General features: G+C 37.4%; 1 long non-coding RNA gene across 1 annotated transcript; it reads left to right on the top strand.

The window, feature by feature from the left end:
- The first annotated feature begins 1,314 nt into the window (after window positions 1-1,314).
- On the top strand, window positions 1,315-22,915 carry LOC136873748 (uncharacterized). Its single transcript, XR_010860168.2, has 2 exons — window positions 1,315-1,580; window positions 22,308-22,915. It is a non-coding gene; the product is annotated as an uncharacterized lncRNA (long non-coding RNA).
- Window positions 22,916-23,140: the final 225 nt, after the last annotated feature.

The following is a 23,140-nucleotide window of genomic DNA, read 5'->3' as shown; positions in this document are numbered from 1 at the left end:
CCATTTTATAGGGCTGAATTTTTCGTGGAAAGGTCTACCTGAGATCTTTCAGGAATATTTTCAACCACACGCTCGCACATATTTCCAAATTGATATTCACAGCAGTGGTCATATGATATTGAATGTGGGGTCTGATAACGATGTACACCTATCTGTCGAAAGAATTGGAGCAAAGTCAGCCATTTTAGAGATTTGAAACAGTTTCATCTGGTGACGCTTCGTGATAGTAGTCATGATTTTCACAAAAATACACTGAGACTATTATTTTGTTTTTTTACTTAAAAATCCTAATCTAAACTAATCAGCAAAATTTGACTGGTATTTCACAGTCGTTGAAGTTTTATAGTTTCACTCGCATACTGAGTGTACGTGCATCAACGACAAACGAGGGAAAATATTTGTCACGACGTATAGCACACGTTATATTCGTGAAGAACTTGCGAAACCTTCACCTATTATCGAAGAGGAACACTACAAAAATTCACTATATACCACCATCACAGACAAACATTCGCGCTTAACTCTGTGTTCATGCTGGGCAACCTAAATATTTTTCTGCGGCTATAGGCTCCGTGCGCGGATGGGAGAAATGCACCGCTGCGCTGCGAAGGGCGAACATTGCAAGTTTATGCGTTTCACCGCGCACATATCCGCTGTCATCTCACCGCGTGCTACCATGGCCCACTAATTAATAACAGTGGGATTTCAGAGTGTTTTATGCAACAACAATTGGTCACATTATTCCAAACTTGCAGAAAGTGGTCATGTAATAAATTTACAAGAAGAACAGTTCGCAGGAAATAACAACAGAGCAATGACTGCAAATGTGATCAGAATGAAACATTGGTTCCCTAAATATCCTACCATTTCACTATAGAGGCAACGTAGTAATTTATGTATTGGTAGTGGTGATAACTAGATTATTGTTCATATACACGTTTAACAATGCTGTCTTCAGAAAAATATACTTCGTCTATTTCTAATACGATATCGTGTTAGCGTAGGTTAATGCTGCTAGGGAGGCGATTAATTTTAAATTTTAATTAGTTTTAAACATAACCATGTTTTCTAAGGAAGGCCTTGGTAACAATCATTATTTCATGAAGGCGAATAACTGTTTCCATGAAATGTAACCATATTCCAGCTGTTGTTTGTGCATTTTGCTCAGAACATGTCACCTTCAAAGACTTGAATATTACTTATCTAGACTCACAGAGCGCGCTGATGCTAAGCGGAATATTGAACACTTTCGCGCATCGCCATGTTGCGGGCGCTTCAGCTTCGAATGCATGGCTAGCACGTGGTAATGTTTACAGCAAGACCCTTGCATGTTTTCGATTTGAATCATGCCTGTTGGTGGATCTGGTTTGGTATTATATGTGACGGAGTGATAATATATTGTCAAATATTTTCAAGGAATGTGGGAGCTGATACCTTACGTTAGATTAATTTGATCGGCAATATTAGGCCTAAAGTTAGCATTACCTGTGGAATGGAAAGATATTCACGAGGGTGAATTCGTGTGCATCCTTCATTTGTACAGACTGCTATCAGAAGGAATCTGGTATTTCTTTTCACATGTGAGTAGAAATTGAACTGTTAAAAAATAACTTTCATTTACCATAATCGAGAACTAAACAGGTTATAGGGTGGTTGATTCAGAGAACGCATGGACATGAAATTTAGAATACTTGGGCTTCTTTTTCTTCTTTGCCTTTTTCCAATTCATCGGGGATAATTGTTTAGAATTAAAAAGCTGTTCTGAAAAAGACTACATATTTTTCATACATACTGTGTAGCGGTATTACAAATTTGATAAACCTGGGCCTACAATCCGTAAGATAAGATTGATACAACTTGATAAAACCTTCTAATATTAGGGTAACGTATTGCTTCAAATTATCAATTATCTGAAAAATGATTTACTAGTATCGTATGTATTAATTTCTCCAATTTTTCCCACTTGCCTTATAATAAAAGAATACAATTGTTAATACGCTATTCCAGAAAAATCTGACAGTACAAAGTCTAAACAAAGCTCATTACAATCTTGTCGATCCTAGTCTGCATTAGAAAATGCTAATCAAATTAACTTTTCACTATGATATCAATCTTTTTTTGTTTGCAAGTGCTTTACTTTCAATTTCATTTTATTTTCTTTCTGGTGTAAACCATGGTGCTCATATTAGAGAAAAATTAGAACGCATTTTCAATTTTTTATGTAATCAGATAATGTTAATTCAGAATGAGTTTGTAAAAGCAGTAATATTTAAGAAGATAATATTGTGAGGAGGGTTTTACATCTTAAATGATAACATTCTTACTTAAGCCTAACCGGGTGAGTTGGCCGTGCGGTTAAGACCACGCAGCTGTGAGCTTGCATCCGGGATATAGTGGGTTCGAACCCCACTGTTGACAGCCTTGAAGATGATTTTCCGTGGTTTCCCATTTTCACACCAGGCAAATGCTTGGGCTGTACTTTTAATTAAGGCCACATGCTCTTCCTTCCCATTCCTAGGCCTTTCCTATCCTCATTTTCACGCCCTTCGTGGCCCTTGCCTTCCTTTGGCCGATACCTTCATTTTTCGAAGTGTCGGACCCCTTCCAGTTTTCTTGTCTGATTAGTGTTATATAGAGGATGGTTGCCTAGTTGTACTTCCTCTTAAAACAATAATCACCACCACCACCTTTCCTATCCCATCGTCGCCATAAGATCTATCTGTGCCGGTACGACGTAAAAAAATTGTTAAAAAATAAAGCTTAGGACTAAACCGCGCAGAGAAACTCAAACTAACTCTAGACATTTATTTCATTTTAAGAAATACACAACAAAAGGCTAGCACCAGTGTAACGAATGTCAGGCAGCATTTACCTAAATCCAAATCACACAAACATGATAATTTAACTTCTACTCATCCAATTACGTTATTTCATATCAAAACCAAACCCTATGGCACAATAGGCCCGAAAGGCCATAGCCTACTAAGCGACTCAGCTTGAAGGCCTGCAGATTACGAGGTGTCATGTGGTCAGCACGGCGAATCCTCTCGGCCGTTATGTCACCGTCAGATGGCTCCGCAGTTGTAATCACGTATGCTGAGTGGACCTCGAACCAGCACTTAGATCCAGGTACAAATCTCTGACCTGGCCGGGGATTGAACCCGGAGCCTCCCGGTATGAAGTAGACACGCTACCCCTACACCGCAGAGCCGGCGTTTCATATTCAGAAAATGATAAAACATGTACCGGTATCTGATTGTTTTAGAAAGATTTCTGCAGTCATGTACTTTTTAAACAATCTGTTCAGATAATTGAGTAAAGTTTGCTGTAATGACTTATCTGAGAGGAATCATAAGCTATGTAGCTTTCATAGAAAGATTTTATTTCACAGGTTTCCTTTTTTGTTGATATTGAATATTACTGTTATCGGTACAGGAGTTTGTAAAATATTTAATTTATGTGTTCTCCAGTCTGCTGAGAGACAGGTAATTTTTATCTCACGATATGTAATCATACTAAAGTTGTAGGCCGCTTTTTGAACATGTCTTCATATTTTCAATAAAGCTAAATAATTGTTGATCCTAGGTTTCTCAAGAGACAGATTGCCACGTGATTCTCACCCTTTGAGCCTGGCCTTCTTGCCATACGTACAATGTTCAAACACATCAGTTACAAACATGGCCCTTATATTAAAGTGAGCGACCTGATCATTTTCGAGGTACCGCAAGTGTATTTTTCAGTCTTCTTATTCAGTCTGCTGAAGGTTTATCTTTAAGGTGCGCCACCTATAGGCTATCCAAAGGATTTGTGTAGACTGTTCATTTTTTATACAGAAGTATATTTTAATATTACCACAGTCTTGATATTATGTATATTTATTGCGTGTGTATACGGTAGTCGGTGTAGGCTGTCAATTATTTTATAAGGCGATTGTTTTCATGTGTGCGAAATGTAAGTTAAAGGATGAATTCCATATGATCTCCGCGTCAAGCTTAGGAGCGCCCGCAACATGGCGGTACGCGCATGGACATGTCTTCCCCAGTTACATGCTTCTGCGCAGCCAGCGGTGTGGGGCCTTGGTCACCTTGCGTACTGATCGACCGTGTGAATGGTCTCGACGTCGCATCTCAAACGTAGAGAAAGTGAACTACAACAGGGGCAAGAGAGTAGAGGAACTTTCTCTGATAAAAAGGCTCAGGCTTGATGTTGGACCTATTGAAATTCTTGATATTGAAACCGCATGTACACTATCAATACGCATGAGAAGAGAAGTTAAGAATCACTTAAAGTTGCCAATAAGTGATTATTTATTTTGTGTGTCTGTATTTATATTATGATAAAGTCCACCTCTGTAATATAACGGTTGGCGCTTCTAGCTGCCTTTCTCGGGGGCCCGGGCTTGAATCCTGACACTGCCAGAAACTGGTACCGGATGTGGTTAAAACGGTGCATGCAGCTCATTTCCATTAGCGGTGTGCTTGAAAAGAACTGCACCACCTCGGGACGAGGACATGAGTTTACGGATGAAAAATACGGTATTTCTGTGAGCTATTTATGGAGGCCTATTTGTGTAATTATAGGCCTATTTGTCTGTTGCTTTCTCAAATCCATTTCGTTAGGTTGTAACGAAATATTATAAAATTTCACACATTGTTCTGTAGTACAGTACCGTTCACTTATTGTTATTATTCCACTGTTATAATTAGGACTGTGGCAATACAATGTGTATCTATAATGATATGTGTGCTCTAAAAAAGATGGCCTACTACAGCTCGCTATGCAAATATGGCATTGCTATATAATAATTTGATTCTAATTGTTAACTATTTGTAAAATGGTTAAAATAAAAGTTGTAAAGTGTTATTTTGTATTAATTGAAATGTATAAATCCCGAATTACTTCTTGTGATTTACATCTATGATCAACCGTCTTTTCAAATGCATTTCATGAGGTCGTGAAGAAATCTTTGTATCACAGTATCTGTTAATGCAGTCAACAACAAGCATATAGTTCTGCCCGAACGTTATGACATTAAAAATAATCATCTGAAAACAGCATTGTAAAATGATTCTTCTTCTTCTACGTATTCTCCTTCTTAATTTATGTAATGGGTTTCGCTTTCGCGTTATACCCAGCCACTAGTCGTTTTATCAAGTAAAGCAAAAACTATGAAGGATGATATATTCATTGTAACAGGGGAGGGGGGAGATAAGAAATTAGCTGAAAGAACATACGTAGGTATTATATACTGTGTGAAGACCAAAACAAAACAAAACTTGGGAAAGAGCATGTACAGGGACACACACAGGAAATATTGTCTTGGATTCTATTAATGGCTTTAGACAAAAACATAGACAGGGATTCAGCGATAGAGGGTCACTGTAAAATGATTTAATATATGTATGTGAACATCACACACATTCCAGCTTGTTATGGTCAACTGTTGATGAAGGTGTCCCTAAGTAGTTCTCGTAATTTCCACCCGCAGCAGCACATTGCTATACGCACGGAGCCTATAGGAACACATACTCTATACGTGCGATGCGTGCCATCAATGAACTGCTCGAAAAAACTGTATACATGCCGAAACCCAAGACTATTCTTCTATATTACAATTGATTTCATATACTGGCTCTGTTTTTATTAGCAAGACGATGTGCAAGTGGCTATATTGTTAATATGTTGATATTTTTTCTTGCAGTCTCCAGTGTGTAGCACTGAAGACTTTGAGTGTCAAGTATTAAAACTAACACCCCTTACCTAAGCTAGCTGGCCTGTCGCCGTAAATTGCTGTCAGGGGAGGGGGCACAGCTCTGCCTCGAGGAAGCTTCAAGTGCATGCGTCACCCAAGCGACCTTAAATTTTGCTGGGGGTAGCTCTCTATCGCGCCGGCAAGGAAACCCAGCTCGCTGGAAAAGCTGAACTGCGGTAGTGCAAGCGGATTGTCAAGACAGTTGTACTTGGCTTGGCTTAGATGGTCACAATTTTTTAAACATTATAAAAAGCGTCCTAAGGAATAATTAGAAAATGTTATTACAAAGTTCTTTCCCCCAGCAGTGCTGGGGTAGATGGGGTTCAGTGCACGCCACTGCTTACACCTCTTTCTATCATACACATTTCTCTACTTTAGTTTTATAGTTATAATGGCATGTTCACGCAAAAGATCTAAATTAGTGTGGACTTAGCTTTTGAAAAAAATTAACTGTAAAATCTGGAATGAAAGGAATGACTTTCTCAGAATACCAAAAAAATTGTAAGCAAATGCAAGTGACCAAATAAATTTAATCCATAATTATTTCAAACAACACGTAATTTGCAAGTTTACATTTTCCTTAAAAAGAACCAGAAATCGATGCTATGCTGCTTTGCCTGAACAAATCCAAAGAGAGATGAAAACAAGTCAGCCGACAGAGCAAATTTATTCACAAGGCAGCTCACATGCACATGTAGACAACACAAGATCTGGATTTGTACAGCCAAATTTAAAATATTTTACATTAGTAAGTCTCATAATTTAAGCTTCTGAACTTCACAGGTAACAAAAACACTAATTAGAACACTTAATAGGGTCATGCATTTAGAGCAGCGAGGTCCAATATCACAAGCAAGAGACCCAACTGGCAGTAGTAATAAAGTTATTCTGTAACTCACCATGATTACTTTAAACAAACACCACATGAATGGAACTATTCCCAAAAGAATATCCCCTCCTATTTCACCTAGAAAGCAACATACATCAGGAAATGTATGCTACCAAAAGTAGAATTAAAGAAAAAAAGCCTGCTGGAATTAATCAGAATCTATGAGAGCAAACGAATTATTAAGAAAGCATTCATACAACCATATATGATGAAAATCTATAAATTTGTAGAAGTAAAAAGAAACCATTCAATGTCATAGATTTTGGTCACTATGATTTGTAGATTTCTAAACAAACCCTGCTATAAATCAGAGATTTTTTCTTTTAAAGAAAAGCTGAACAAAACTTATTAAGGACATGAAGTCCTGATAAATTCTTATTTCATTCACCACCTAAAGAAATAAATGCATCAAATAACATATCATGGAAAAAGATTACTCTAATTTTTCAAAGTGTATACTAGCACATAGTGCAATAATGCAACAGCACAAAAAACATTCAGCATAACTGCCCTGTTGCAGTACAGACATAGGCACTATGTATATAGGTTACCCTAAAATAGCCTATTATTAAGGTGACCTAATTTTATTATGAAGAGTATACAGACCCCATATCACAGTTTGTGATGCCACATGTATGAGAAAGTCATTCCAGTAGATGAATTAAAGCTACTGATCTGAATCAACATTGAACAGTATCTATTTTAAAGCTATCAAATAACAGTGCACAAATGCTTTTATCAGATACAAACATAGCTGCTGGTATAGTGTAATGCCAACTTTTTTCTTGTAAGGGCTTATGGAAGGTGCAAAGCTCATTTATAGAAAATGATTCAGAAATTACAGAATAATTCAAGAGAGACATTGTACACACAAACCAAACAATTAGAACATGAACAAATGAGGCAATTTAAATTTTATAATTCACTTTTAACAAACTTATGTTACTGGTTTTTATATTATTCTAAGTTCTGTATCCAATAGATAGGGTACAGTACAAAGATGACTCTGGTCTACTTTACCAGGATATTTACATAAAAATGTAACACACAAGAATGAAATGCACAAAAAAAAGAAGACAAGTGCTTCAGTACCATACTATAACTTCACATTTAACTTATGAGGATTATCAATCTCAACTGTGTTCTGTAGACCTTGATTTTGAAGTCACTGTAAGCAGGTGAACCTGTGGACTAGTCATAACTTGCAATGTGTAAAAAGAAAGCACTAGGCATGCTACAAATTGGTACAGCCAACTGAATAAACAACAGACAAAATTAAATGCACGAGAATGTCAACGTTCTGGTTCAATATCAGTTTCCTTCAAAGTAAGAATGTGGTGTTTAGATTTGGACACAACCTTTCTCAATAAGAACCAGGTAAACAGGTGTAATTTAAGGTTAGAGAGAAAAATCCTGTGTCCACCAAATTTCTTCAAGTTTTCCTGGAGGAGGAAATCATGCACAACCTTAGATTCCAAATCATCTTGAGTTTTATATAGTAGTAATTTAACCTTCCATTACCATGGATAGTTCTCAGATACACAGAATGTAAATTTCTTAAATCCTAGGTACAATGTTTCACATGTCAGTAAGGCTTTCATATTCCTTTTAAAATTACACTGACTTGAGCTATGACTGACTCTTAAATCTTGGACTTGGGCTCTACTCTTTGAATGCTAATACGATCACAACCAAATCTGAATTAAATTCCATTCTTACTGGTATACATTGCACAACTATAACAAGAAAACTGATCAGCACTCTCACACCAGGTGTAGACTGTGATTTACTGTTAAAATACACATTATTCAATTGTAAATCATCATTCTAACGAGACTAGCGATAATTCACGTTAACCTATCAAAAAAATGTCAACAATTAAATAAAACAAACGAGAACAATCCAATTCATTATTGCTTAACCCGTAAGGACGCACGTATGGGTAAAAATCACCCTAGCAAATTTGAAATTTACATATATTTCAGTTATAGGCCTCCATTCTCAGTAACTTTCTAGTGAACTCTTCCAAATGTCATGACCATGAATCAATTGCACAGCCCTGTTAGTTCTGCTCATATTGTGCGAGAAACACTGACTGGGTAAATTTTACCCGTGCACTCGTTCATACGTTTCAGAATGCCACTGTTGTTTATCGTTAACTGCTTTGATTTTACAGATGACCAGTGCAGTAACTATTATTAGACAAGTGTACTTTATAGAATGTGTGCGTTTTTTGGCAACATTATGCAAAATTTTAGTGAATTTCAGGAATTGAAGATGTATTGCTCTCTGACTCAGAACAAAATTACAGACCTCATAGAGATGTTCCCAAGAAAGACAGCTATATCAAGGCTAGTGACTAGTGATAATTCAGAAATTCACAGTGTCAAGGAAAGTGAACAAGAGTGGCGACTGTGAAAGTGTACATGATGTTATTCGTTCTTCTAGTGTCCAGTATGCATCGCGATGCAGCCATTGATGAAGAATCTGGTGCAAAGAAGAAGCCAGAATACACTGTCTCTCAAACATTATCTCGATGGCCACTAAAGATATTTTTTTGGCATTCTGAACATTGCTGCTATCAATGCTCAAGTCATCTACTGTATAAAGCAAAGAATCTCGACTCTGAACCTACATTCCATTGAAATTTCTTGATAATGCTGCCCTTGGATCTCACAAAGGAACATCCCAACAAATCTACGAGGTCATATTCAGTGGCTTTCTGGAAAAACTGAGGGGAAAAAAAGTAGTCCTTGGAAAGCATTAAGCACGAAGATGCGAAGACTGTTTAATATTTAACTAATTTGTCAGGAACATGTGAAGGTTGTAAGCATGGAACAAGTCAATGAGCAAGAGGAAGTAATGGACCATCAGTGAAGTGTAATCAAGTCTGATCTTTGAATATAAATTATCTAATGTAAAAAACTGAGTGATGCCAGTGAATGAGTAAGCATACTGAGAACATAACTATTTCAATATCCATTCTTATTATCACAAGCTGCATATTGTTATTATTACTCCAAAATTACTATAATTGATTTAGGACATAAATTTGTCATCATTTACATGGATTCCAATAATTCAAATTTAGAATTAGGGAGGATTTTTGCTGGTGGTTAATATTTACACATCACATGTCCTGAAGGGCTAAGAAATGAGCTAGGAAAGTTTTAATCATGAAAAACACTCCATGTGAAACTTGCCCTGTTTGAGTTATCTGTATTAGCCCTATGCCTGCACGAAGGGTATTTATATACCTTCCACATCCTGACAGACCGTTTAGAGCTTCAAATCCTGAAGGTGCATAAACATACTACTCTTTTAAGACTAGTACTAAACAGTCTCTTAAAACAAAAGTTTGAAGTATTAATGAATACTTGAAAACATTAAACATACAGTAGAACCCTGCTTAACCGAAATGCTCTGGCAAAATTGTATTTTAATATTTTGTTTTTACCCTCTCATTTTTAGCCGTTGATATTAGTAATTCTCTTGCTATACATGCTGAAAGCTACTAGGCAAACCCTATTTTTATATTATGACTTGTGCCAGAATGCATGTGTAGCATAAAACAAAACAGTTTCTTACCCTCTAGTTCCTCCTCTGTGAACCATGTGACCTTGCCGCGGTGGGGAGGCTTGCGTGTCCCAATGATGCAGATAGCCGAGCCGCAGGTGTAACCATATCGGATGGATATCTGTTGAGAGACCAGATTAACGAATGGTTCATCGAAAGGGGGGTAGCAGCCTTTCGGTAGTTGCAAGGGCGGCAGTCTAGATGATTGACTGATACAGCCTTGTAATAATACTCAACATGGCTTAGCTGTGTTGATACTGCTACACGGCTGAAAGCAACGGGAAACTACAGCCGTAACTAACTCCCGAGGACATGCAGCTCTCTCTGTATGAATGATGTACTGATGATTGCTTCCTCCAGCGTAAAATATTCCGGAGGTAAACTAGTCCCCCATTCGGATCTCCGGGTGGGGACTACACGAGAGGGGGCGATCATCAGGAAGATGGATACTGACATTCTGAGAGTCGGAGCGTGGAATGTTAGAAGTTTGAATCGTTGTGGTAGGTTAGAGAATCTGAAAAGGGAGATGGATAGGCTAAAGTTAGATGTAGTTGGTATAAGTGAAGTACGTTGGCAGGAAGAACAAGATTTTTGGTCAGGCGACTACCGAATTATCAACACAAAATCAAACAGGGGAAATGCAGGAATTGGTTTAATAATGAATAAGAAAATAGGGCAGCGGGTAAGCTACTACGACCAGCATAGTGAAAGAATTATTGTCGTCAAGATAGACACCAAACCAATGCCCACCACAATAGTGCAGGTCTATATGCCTACTAGTTCAGCGGATGATGAAGAAATCAAAAGAATATATGAGGAGATAGAAGATTTAATATAATATGTAAAAGGTGACGAGAATCTAATTGTGATGGGAGACTGGAATGCAGTGGTAGGCCAAGGAAGAGAAGGTAGTACAGTAGGAGAATTTGGATTGGGACAAAGGAACGAAAGAGGAAGTCGGCTGGTTGAATTCTGTACTGATCATAATTTAGTCCTTGCCAATACTTGGTTCAAACACCACAAACGACGGCTGTATACGTGGACAAGACCTGGAGACACTGGAAGGTATCAAATAGACTTCATTATGATTAGGCAGAGATTCAGAAACCAGGTGTTGGATTGCAAAACTTTCCCAGGAGCAGACGTGGACTCTGACCACAACTTGTTGGTCATGAAATGCCATCTGAAGTTGAAGAAATTGAAGAAAGGAAAGAATGCAAAAAGATGGGATCTAATTGTTTCAAGGAACATGTTGCACAAGGACTAAATGAAAAGGCTGAAGGAAACACTATAGAGGAAGAGTGGAGTCTCATGAAAAATGAAGTCAATAGGGCTGCGGAAGAAATGTTAGGAAGGAAGAAAAGAACAACTAAGAATCAGTGGATAACTCAGGAGATACTAGACCTGATTGATGAACGACAAAAATACAAGAATGCTAGAAATGAAGAGGGCAGAAAAGAATACAGGCGATTAAAGAATCAAGTGGATAGAAAGTGCAAGGTAGCTAAGGAAGAATGGCTGAAGGAGAAGTGCAAGAATGTCGAAGGCTGTATGGTCCTGGGGAAGGTAGATGCTGCATACAGGAAAATCAAGGAAACCTTTGGAGAAAGGAAATCTAGGTGTATGAATATTAAGACCTCAGATGGAAAGCCACTTCTAGGGAAAGAAGACAAAGAAGAAAGATGGCAGGAACATATCCAACAGTTGTATCAAGGTAAAGATGTAGATAATTTGGTTCTGGAACATGAAGAGGCTGTTGATGCTGATGAAATGGGAGACCCAGTTTTGAGGTCAGAGTTTGACAGAGCTGTGAGTGACCTCAATAGGAACAAGGCACCTGGAATTGATGACATTCCCTCTGAATTACTGACTGCCTTAGGAGAAACCAGCATGGCAAGGTTATTTCATTTAGTGTGCAAGATGTATGAGACAGGAGAAGTCCCATCCGATTTTCGGAAGAATGTTGTTATACCTATTCCCAAGAAAGCAGGTGCTGACAGGTGTGAAAACGACCGCACGATTAGTTTAGTATCTCATGCCTGCAAAATTTTAACACGTATTATTTACCAAAGAATGGAAAAACAAGTTGAAGCTGAGTTGGGAGATGATCAATTTGGCTTCAGAAGAAATGTAGGAACACGTGAAGCAATCCTGACTTTACGTCTGATCTTAGAGGATCGAATCAAGAAGGACAAGCCCACGTACATGGCATTCGTAGATCTAGAAAAGGCATTCGATAATGTTGATTGGACCAAGCTATTTATGATTCTGAAGATGATAGGGATCAGATACCGAGAATGAAGAATTATCTACAATCTGTATAAAAATCAGTCTGCAGTGATAAGAATCGAGAGCTTTGAAAAAGAAGCAGCAATCCAGAAAGGAGTGAGGCAAGGCTGCAGTTTGTCCCCTCTCCTATTCAATGTTTACATGGAACAGGCAGTAAAGGAAATCAAAGAGAAATTTGGAAAGGGAATCACAGTCCAAGGAGAGGAAATCAAAACCTTGAGATTTGCCAATGATATTGTTATTTTATCTGAGACTGCAGAAGATCTCGAGAAGTTACTGAATGGTATGGATGAAGTCTTGGGTAAGGAGTACAAGATGAAAATAAGTTAGTCCAAAACAAAAGTAATGGAGTGCAGTCGAACGAAGGCAGGTGTTGTAGGAAATATTAGATTAGGAAATAAAGTCTTAAAGGAAGTTACTTGGGTAGTAAAATAACTAACAATGGCAGAAGTAAGAAGGAAATAAAATGCAGACTAGCACAAGCAAGGAAGAGCTTTCTTAAGAAAAGAAATTTGCTCACTTCAAACATTGATATCGGAATTAGAAAGATGTTTTTGAAGACTTTCGTGTGGAGTGTGGCATTGTATGGAAGTGAAACATGGACGATAACTAGCTCAGAAAGAAAGAGAATAGAAGCTTTTGAAATGTGGTGTTACAGAAGAATGCTGAAGGTGAGATGGATAGATCGAATCACGAAGAGATAGAATGATAGGACACATCTTAAGACACCCAGGACTTGTTCAGTTGGTTTTTGAAGGAAGTGTAGGTGGTAAGAACGGTAGGGGTAGACCAAGGTATGAATATGACAAGCAGATTAGAGCAGATGTAGGATGCAATAGTGTACCATTACGTTACATTAGCGGCCGTCAATGTAATGGATACAGTGGACAAAGATGGCGGACAATAGCTACAGGTGCAAGTACACAGAGTAGTGATCTAATAAATCGATATCGCCCGGCCGCAAAGGAAAAAGAATCTCTAGAGTTAAGTAATGATGGACTGAAAAAATTTGAAAGAGAACGATTCTTGACTACTTTGTGAAGATAGATTTACAAGTTGAAGGGAAGTTGCACGGCTTATAGAAAGATTTAAAAAAAAATCAACACAACATCAAATACGGAAGTATTAGTATATTAACAGCATAGAAGACTATATCTGCAAGAATATAAGGCAGAAAAAGTCTAGATTTGAAAGAAATATTCGTCACTGTGAGACCTGAATTCAGAAACGGAAAGGAAGCTTCAGCCGAATTACACGTTGCCGAAATTAATACCATAGCGGCATAATTTATTGTTTCCAGGAGGGAGACAATATCTGTTTAAGCAAAAGAAAGAGCAAGGAATAGGCCAAATTAGAGAAACCTATAAATTTAAAGAAAAGAATATTTTCGTCCAACTCGAGTTTCCAAAAAACAAATATGGCGAGTTGAATTGCCTATTATTCACCAGTATACTATGTATTCTACTATGTATTTGTTCTTTTATGATTGCATGATGACTGGTGACAAGATGGACTCAGCTTAAACAGAAGGAATGTTTGCTCAAGACTGATTAGCTGAAGCCAAGACCCAAGCCGAAGCCGCAGATGACGTAATCTTCGGATCGCAGTGGTTGCCTACTCCAAGATGCCGTAGTCCAGCAAAGATCCAGCAGCAAAATCCTGTTACGAGATAAGTATTATGAGTTGCATCGTAATTAATTTCAAATCAATTGATAAAAAATATTTATAGGTGTACAGGAGTGCTAGATATAAGAGATCAGGTGCCAATGAAAGAATATATGAATATAAATGCCAATTATTAGCCGATGAAATGTGCTATCTTGTGCTATATAACTACAGTGCTAATGTGATAATTTTAAGGTTATTGGAAACTAGATCTGACTGAGTATTTGTGCATGATTTGTGCCAATTAATACGTGTAGACCGTGAAGCGTTTAACCAGTTATGGATATATAAATATAAGCGAGATATAAGACGAAACCTAGAACTTCAAGTCAATATGTATACCAATCATGGCCAGTACGATAATAATATGGTAAAAAAGTGTTTGAAATATTACGAAGTTGCAGTGTATAAGAGAATAATCAGGATATTGAATATTGCATCCGTAACACAGAGGTTAGTTTAGTGGAATTGAATGATAATATTCTTTAAATATGGAGGAATATATGTATATAAAGGAAATGAAATGTTAATGTGGCATGTTATAAGTAGAATGAGGAGATATATTTCTGTTCGTTATTTAAGAATGGGATAGATAACTGAAATGCGAATTCCTGTGTTACATATTATATTTAGATTTGGATTAGCACTGCAAGTAAAGGATATAGGCCATGTTGAGTTGAATGCATGTCTCGAGCCAAGCAGTTTGTGTTTCGTTGTAACTTTCAGAGGAGGATATGGAGAGGTTACGTGTTTGTTATGCATTATGTTATATATATTTGGGAATAGAATGGAATCTCGCACATTTACGTATTTGAAGGTCAGCACGTTAGCGCTTATAGGGAGTACGGTTTGCTTGATCGAAACTATGGCACAGCGAAGAAATATTTGGGAGTATGTAAATATATTGGCACATGACGAGAACTGTTGGCACGATCTTCGCAGGTTAGAATGACGTACTATCAAATCTATGGCACTCTGTACTAATATTATTTGGTTTATTTTGTACATATGGTGATGTACTGATTTAATTTATTCATTTTGGGTTATGATAGGAATATTGGTAACTGTATGGGTGTTTTGAACCCATATTTAAACATGCTAATGCTTATCTCGTAACGTGGTGAGTCACAAACAAGAATCCAAACATGTGTCTAAATAAATTTTGGTCAAATAGACCGAAAACCGAAATGAAACTTAACTTATGCCCCAAAGAAAATCCCAAACAACATTAAATGAAAGATATTCCACTCCTCCTTGGTTAAATAAAGTTCTGATCCCTATTTTTCCCCTTATATCAATTAAACATGGAAGATATGGTATATTTTGATATTTAACAAATATGTAAGCAAATATGTTGAAGATTTAAAGTTCTTTCAAATATGTTTATCCCGGAAACCAAGCACTTTGAGAGTGATACTTATAATTCCATGATTTTCCTTTCGTTATTGCCAATGAATATATATTTTTCAATTTTATTATACATTAGCATGCTAATAAAATAGATATAGATTTGATTTTGCATTTCTATTCTTTAAGTAAGGTGTAGTAGGTAGTATACGGAATTATTGAGTTAGCTTACGCTGAATATTAGGTGAAGATCGGATAATTTCTTTTGACATAAGGATATGGTATGACTGTTTCAACGGACGGCGACTCTTCAACGGAATCCGCGATTTATTTAATGCATATGGGAACAACGAAGCGAAATTTTTTGCCCTGAGAAATGATTATATGCCATATGTTGGAACTTATGTTCATAAATACAATTCCAGTTTGGAATCTTTGTATGACTTACGACCCGATGCTTAGAATTTTGTGGCCGGAGCAATATTTAAATATGTGAATACTCAGTTAATACTCCAATAACATAAGACAGAGATGCCGGTAAAGGTCGCAAATCAAAAGTATGGCATAATAGTTACGTAGAAATGAAAAGGTTATCACAGGATAGGGGGGCATGAAGGGCTGCATCAAACCAGTCTATGGACTGATGACTCAAACAACAACAACCCTCTAGTTCGTTCCATGATATATTTTTTCTTGAACAAGCAAGAATTATTATTATTATTATTATTATTACTGTATTATTCGTCATGAATATTATGCAGACGACTCAGACTTTGACAACAGCAGTTCTGAGAATCAAGTTGCAGCAGATGATGGATTTAATTCACTGGAGGCAAGACTGATTTCGAATTTTTATTAAAATTCAGTACCACACGCTTTAATTACACTATGTAATAAAATTACTGTATACAGTATTCAATTCAGAAGTTAAAAAAAAAAAACCTGTTTCATTATTTCAGATTGCTTTGTGTTTTGTTGAACAAAGCAATGGATCTACACCAGCTGATGTATTGTTGATCAAACGGTGGGAGGACATAGCTGCACGACAGCGCTGCACCAAGAAAATGAAGAAGAAAATCACTGATTCTATACAATGAGTTACATTATGTCAACATTTTAATGTTAATGTACAGTATGCACCTTTGCTCAACAGAATATATGCATTTTTATTTTGACATTTAACTTTTGAAAATATTTGCCATGTGTCATCTGAAAAAATGTCTCAACCGAAGTGGCTCCGCCCCCTTTATTTAGGATAAACAGGATCTACTGTATTTTCATACCTGATCAGTACAGCTTTACGGCTACTGAAAAATGAATACATTTCAAAATTGGGTGGAATTGCAGTAATTACATATTTAGTTTGCAACATGCAATTTTAAAGAATGGTCCTATCAACCATTATTCCTTAATAATCGGGATGTTCATATACTCCTATATGATTCCCAGGTATGACCTCATTAAAGCTCATCTAATTCCATCATCATTTCATTGCCAATTTCATCACCAGTGCAAATTTTTAAAATACATTTTCGAGCTTATCACCTGGAATGTGTCAACACTTATGTGAATTTATTATTTTAACCATTATGGTTTGGTTTTGGTCCGTATTGACGTAACTCTAAATACCACTGAAATCACTGGAAAAGATCTATTTCTGCTTTGCCAATACTATTAAAAAGTTTTTTAAATCTATATTTAAAGTCTAACATTTTGAGAGCCCCACCATTTTTTGAATTGCAGATGCACAACAATGGGTGATTTAGAATTTTAAGAAGAAAGAGATGCTTATTTTTATGTACAAATTTCATGGTTTTTTTAAATGTAATTTATTTATTTGACAAGTCTAGTGGATCAATTATAACTTATTTAGAACAGTGTAATTTCAAAACTTTTCATATAGATGACGTTTCTTGTTTTTAACTAACAATTTGTTTAGAATATATGTTCAGGTCATTAGGTATCAAGTCCAAAAATTGTATAGTCACTGATGAAGAGAACGGTGGAGTTCTCGAAACATGTTAACACATTTTTAATATAGATTTAAAAAACTTTTTAACAGTATTGATAAGGCGGAGATAGGTCTTTTCCAGTGATTTTAGTTGTATTTAGACATCATTCATTCAATCCTTCATCAAAATATTATCTCTAATCCATTTCCAATCACTCATGGATTGAAATAGGGATGTGTGCTTGCTTCAACACTCTTCGCTCTTTCTTTGTCTAGCTGCCATGCTATATGGAACATCTACAGACAACCAAGGTGCAAAGGTCAGATATCGCTTTGATGGGAGATTGTTCAATCTGGCTAGACTTCGCTCCCAAAAGCTTCTTCAGTTACGGAATTGCAATATGCAGACGACTCTGCCGCACCTGCTCTCAGACCTGATGAGCTACAACAATCCGTCAGTTGTTTCAAGAGTGCTTGTGATCGTTTTGGTCTCTCCATTAACGTTCAGAAAACCAAAGTACTCGCACAGACTGCACCTAGGTCGAACCTCCTAGTTTTCAATATCTCTATTGCGGATACTCCACTGGAGCAGGTCCCAATTTTATATCTAGGAAGTATCCTCTCAACAAACGCTAACTGCTCACAAGATGTTGATAGGAGAATTGGTGCTGCCCACTCAGCATTACGTTTATCTCGTCGTGTCTTTATGAATAAGGATCTTACAATGCATACCAAGATCATGGTTTACCATGCTGTTGTCATATCAACACTGCTTTATGGTTGTGAATCTTGGACCCTCCACCGTCAGGATATCAATAAGCTAGAGAGCTTTCATCTACAGAAACTTAGATCCATCTTGAACATCAAATGGGAGGACCGTGTCACCAACCTTACAGTTCTTGAGAAAGCACGAGAATAAACACTGAGGTCATCATCATTGGCCACCATCTCAGATGGATAGGGCACGTCTGTCGCATGAGTGAAACCAGGCTTCCTCATCAACTGCTGTATGGTGAACTCTGCTCTGGCACAAGACTTCATGGAGCCCCTTTGAGGCATTTCAAGGATCAGCTAAAGCATACTATGAAAAGTGCTGGAATTACCACTCAATCCTGGGATATGCTTGCTGAGAATCGTACACTTTGGCGCCACACTGTTTCTATATCAGTTACGGTGTTTGAAGAGGAACGACGACGACAACAATGTGAAGAGGATAAACGTAAAGCATAAAAGCTCTGTCAAGCTCCGCCCTCTCCCAGACATTCCATGTGATCTGTGTGGACATATGTTTCATGCCAAGATTGGACTACTAAGTAAGATGAAACATATTCACAAAGCATTGCGAGTGTGAAAATGTAATTTGCTGAAGAATATGTTTACCCGAATAAGAGTTGCAGCCGACGACGAGACTTGTGTGATAATTGCATACGAGACTTACGTGAAGCGATGGTGGTAGTGAACTGAAAGTGAAGTATTTGATAGGTATTTTCCTTGTTTGAGGGTTCCAACGGATTTGCAGTGAAGGCAGTCGGACCCACAAGAAAAAAAAAAAAAAAAAGAGTAAACATGTATCGTCAACGACTTTCTAAGCTGTAAGGAAAGAGAGAGAGCTCCAGAGCACTGGAATACGCTAGTGTCAGGGAATGGGTGGGCTAATGGCAAGTGTGTTTACATGCCTGTGCCAAGCAAAGTTAGTGTATCTGCACAACAATAACTTGTGCTTCACATCCTTCAAACTACTATACACCATAGGATGCTGGAGTATCAAAATTTTGTCCTCAAGAGAGATTCTTTAATGTAGTGGTAAATACATTTCTCTCTTCCTCACATTTATGAATTTTAAAATGCCAACAATCAGTATTCAATCCTCCAACACAACTTAGGGGGCAAATGCTTAACCAAATATGCTATACAACTGGCCTTTCAAGAAACTGAGAGGGGAGAGTTCATGGTCTAAGAGAAACGTATAATATGAAGATCTTCCTGGAAATTAAAAGGAGAAACTGCAGCACGACATTTCAATTCACAGTTAATGATTAAACAATGGTCAATCATTGTTGGTATGCACAAAGCATTTTACTGACTCTTCTTACTCTTTACCTTTTTACAGTAGCTTGCTCTTAAACATTATCTATCCATTTATTTCTAACTTTCAACAAACACAGTCCAGTTGCTTACTTAAGTATCTTTAACAGAGCTTTTATATTAAATACTGATATCATATATTTTACATCTATGGAATTTACAGTAAAAAGCTTCATATTGCAGACTACGAACTGGTATGACATCACATCTTGTACAAAGGCTCATAGTAATTTCTCATCACATCACAATGTTAAAAATCAATGTTACATTGAGCATGCGCCCACCTGGTGGCCATGATCATTAAGCGTTGAAGTCTAAACGGTCTGACACTGTGGTTAGCCTGTTCGAGTCCCGTTGGTCGAAGAAATTTTCACCATCAGAATGTTGGCCGGCAGGGTAGGGGAGGTGGTGGTATACAATTCTTAATCACTAGATTGCGTGCCAAAACCCTGGATTAAATTATAAACCTCTCCGCAGTGCTCATATGGAGTGAGGGCATATGATGATGTTGATAGTGATTGGTCCATCGGATGGAGACGTTAAGCCTTCAGGCAAACCCCTTGGTGCTATTCGACAGGAGTAGGCTATGTGCCGCCACTGGGTTTCAGCCTCTCCCTTTCTACTGTCATATATCACGTCATTCATTTCATCTCATTAACTCCTCTAATGTTGATGTCAGGAAGGGCATCCGGTCATAAAAAAACCGCCACAAAAGATTCATTTCACCCCATACCCGACCCCGTAGAGAAACGGCACAAGGGTTGGACAAACAAACAGCAAACAAACATTGAGCACACACAAGAGAAGGAATCAGCAACACTACTAAAGTATGAGGACTCAAATTTCTCCTTCTTCTTCATAGTACCGTATCAGGTCCCCCTGACGTTGGCGATCACTGTGGCGAATGCAGAACGATCTCTAGCTAGGTGGAAAAGTCTTTCAACACTGTGAATTCCAGTCCATTCTTTGATGTTTCCAAGCCACTAGAAGACTCTAAACCAACCTAACTTCACATCTGTATTTTAGAGACTTGTCTAAATCAGAATTGATGGATGTTTATACAAACAATTATGTCAATATAAAAATATGTTATTCTTCACGACAAAATGGTACTTCGAGATGTCTCTGAACATCTTGATTCTCTGCAGTCATAAATAAGAGAGCATTAACCAAATGTTTTGCTCTACATGCACAACTAGGTTTGTTCAGAAGCCACAACTTTCAGTCTTGCCTAGTCAGAGTAAATACTGTATATTAACATGGGCTTTTCAGTTGGTCAACGTTATGAATTTTCAAATGAACTGGGCAAGTGGTCAATTTGAATCAATATATTAAAAACAGCTACTGCTGGCTTTTACCCTCGTTTTGTAACAAGCCTGGGCCCATATTTTTTCAATGCCTCGAGACTGAATGTCAGTCCTCTTGCCACGGCAGTAAGCAGAACTTCTGCATGAATAACGGCTGTGCATTTTGGTTTCATACTCTAAAGAGAATATGATTTGCTTTTTAATATTGCTATAATAATAATATCTATAATAATAGTAATTAGAAAACAAAGTGATAATCTTTATTTCTGTGTTGTAATTTTATGTTAAACAGGGAAAGTAGTTTATGTTTCTTGATGTTACTATTAAGTAAAATAGAGACAAATGATCACCACACCAATGCAGGATAACATTCAGACTGGGCAAAGAAGAGACAGTAGGTTATTATTGTTAGGGATAATTACTATGAAAAAGAAATTATCAGTATTTAATTTTGTTTAATTTTCTCGTGGTAAAGAGAATGGGGTTTGCTTTCTGATTATTGCTATTATTATTTAAATATATGAAGTACAAGCTTTTGTCCTTTATCTTGTTATCCTAAGATTGCATTTATTGAATAAAATCATCTGGAAGAGAGTTAATTTTACATTCTGACATAGCCATATGGTTGCCAAGATAAATTGTACCTGCTGTACTACTATGCTTTGTTCCTACTAGCTGAACCTGCTGCTGTAGCATCATCTGTCCTGAATTTTTATACTGGCACTGTATACGTTCTGGTGTCTCCGAAAACAGTTAAAGTTTGTGGTATGTACAACTAATAATGTTAATAATGTTATTTGATTTACGTCCCACTAACTACTTTTACGGTCTTCGGAGACGCCGATGTGCCGGGATTTAGTCCCGCAGGAGTTCTTTAACGTGCCTGTAAATCTACCGACACGAGGCTGTCGTATTTGAGCACCTTCAAATACCACCGGACTGAGCCAGGATCGAACCTGCCAAGTTGGGGTTAGAAGGCCAGCGCCTTAACCATCTGAGCCACTCAGCCCGGCTGTACAACTAATAACATTATTATTGTTGTATATGCTGTGGTGGCATTTGACCTTGCATAACTGATTTAAACAATGTAAAAGCATTCAATAGGTAGAATGAAGTGAAATCAATCACATCAACTGCTTCGATAATTATCCTGTATGTCAAACGGAAGAGAGAGATTAAATAACAATGAGATTACAAGGGCTTAGAACTTAAAGAGCCATCTATACGATATGCTGTGTAATCCTAAGTTCTTTCATCATGCCTTTCCTCTCCCTTAAATTTACAATTATCTCTTTCTCTTCCATTTCAGCAATCTAAACTTTTTTTTATAGTGCTTGGAAAACCACATCCAGAGCTGCCAATATTGAACTTCGAACCCACCATCTCCAAAATGCAAGATACGAAGGGGTGTCAGAAAATAACCGGAATGATTTTTTTGTGTTTCAGTAGTTCCACACTGGAGTTTGCAGGTGGTAGTTCTGGAAAGGTCTAACCTTGAGTGATACAGTGTGAAGCATATCATTCGCCTCAGGCTTCTAAGTTGCAGGGGATCAGCGGAAGAAGGGTGCCGTGTTAACCGTACCCAACATTGACCTGAAGTTGCAGCAGCGCACTTCAATTAGATTTTGTTCTCCTGAATGACAGAACTCCAACATAAACAGTGGAAATGTTGCAGCAAACTTACAGAGAGGAAGCCATGGGAAAGACACAAGATTTGAGTGGCACAAATGCTTCAATCAAGACATAAGACAAAATAACCGAGTTGGGCAATGAGGTGATGCCACATCAACCTTATTCACCAGACCTAGCACCATGCGACTTCTACCTATTTCTTGCAGTGAAGAAAAGAACTTTGGGGTCATCATTTTCAAATAATCAAGAAGTAAACAATGCGACTTCAGGTATATTCAACAGACTATCAAGAAAGGGCTTCAGGGAGTGTTTTGAACAGTGGACTGAACACTAGAACCATTGTATTGTGCCTGAGGGAGAATACTTTCAAGGTCTGTAAGTGAATCTGAATAAATGTAGCCAGTATTTTACATACTCATAAATTAATATATTATCATTAAAGACTGTTATGCCTTTCAGCGTTCAGTCTGCAAGTGTCTGTGAATTTACTAAACGTCACCACAATCCCCTGTTTGTAACCAGTTCTGTGGTCTCGTTTAGTTCTATTTCTCTTATATTTAAATCGTTAGAAACTGAGTCTAACCATTGTCGTCTTGGTCTCCCTCTACTTCTCTTACCCTCCATAACAGAGTCCATTATTCTCCTAG

The sequence above is a fragment of the Anabrus simplex genome, chromosome 1 (assembly GCF_040414725.1).
Source record: "Anabrus simplex isolate iqAnaSimp1 chromosome 1, ASM4041472v1, whole genome shotgun sequence".
NCBI classification, from domain to species: Eukaryota; Metazoa; Arthropoda; class Insecta; order Orthoptera; family Tettigoniidae; genus Anabrus; species Anabrus simplex.
This window is presented reverse-complemented; position numbering and strand designations above follow the sequence as displayed.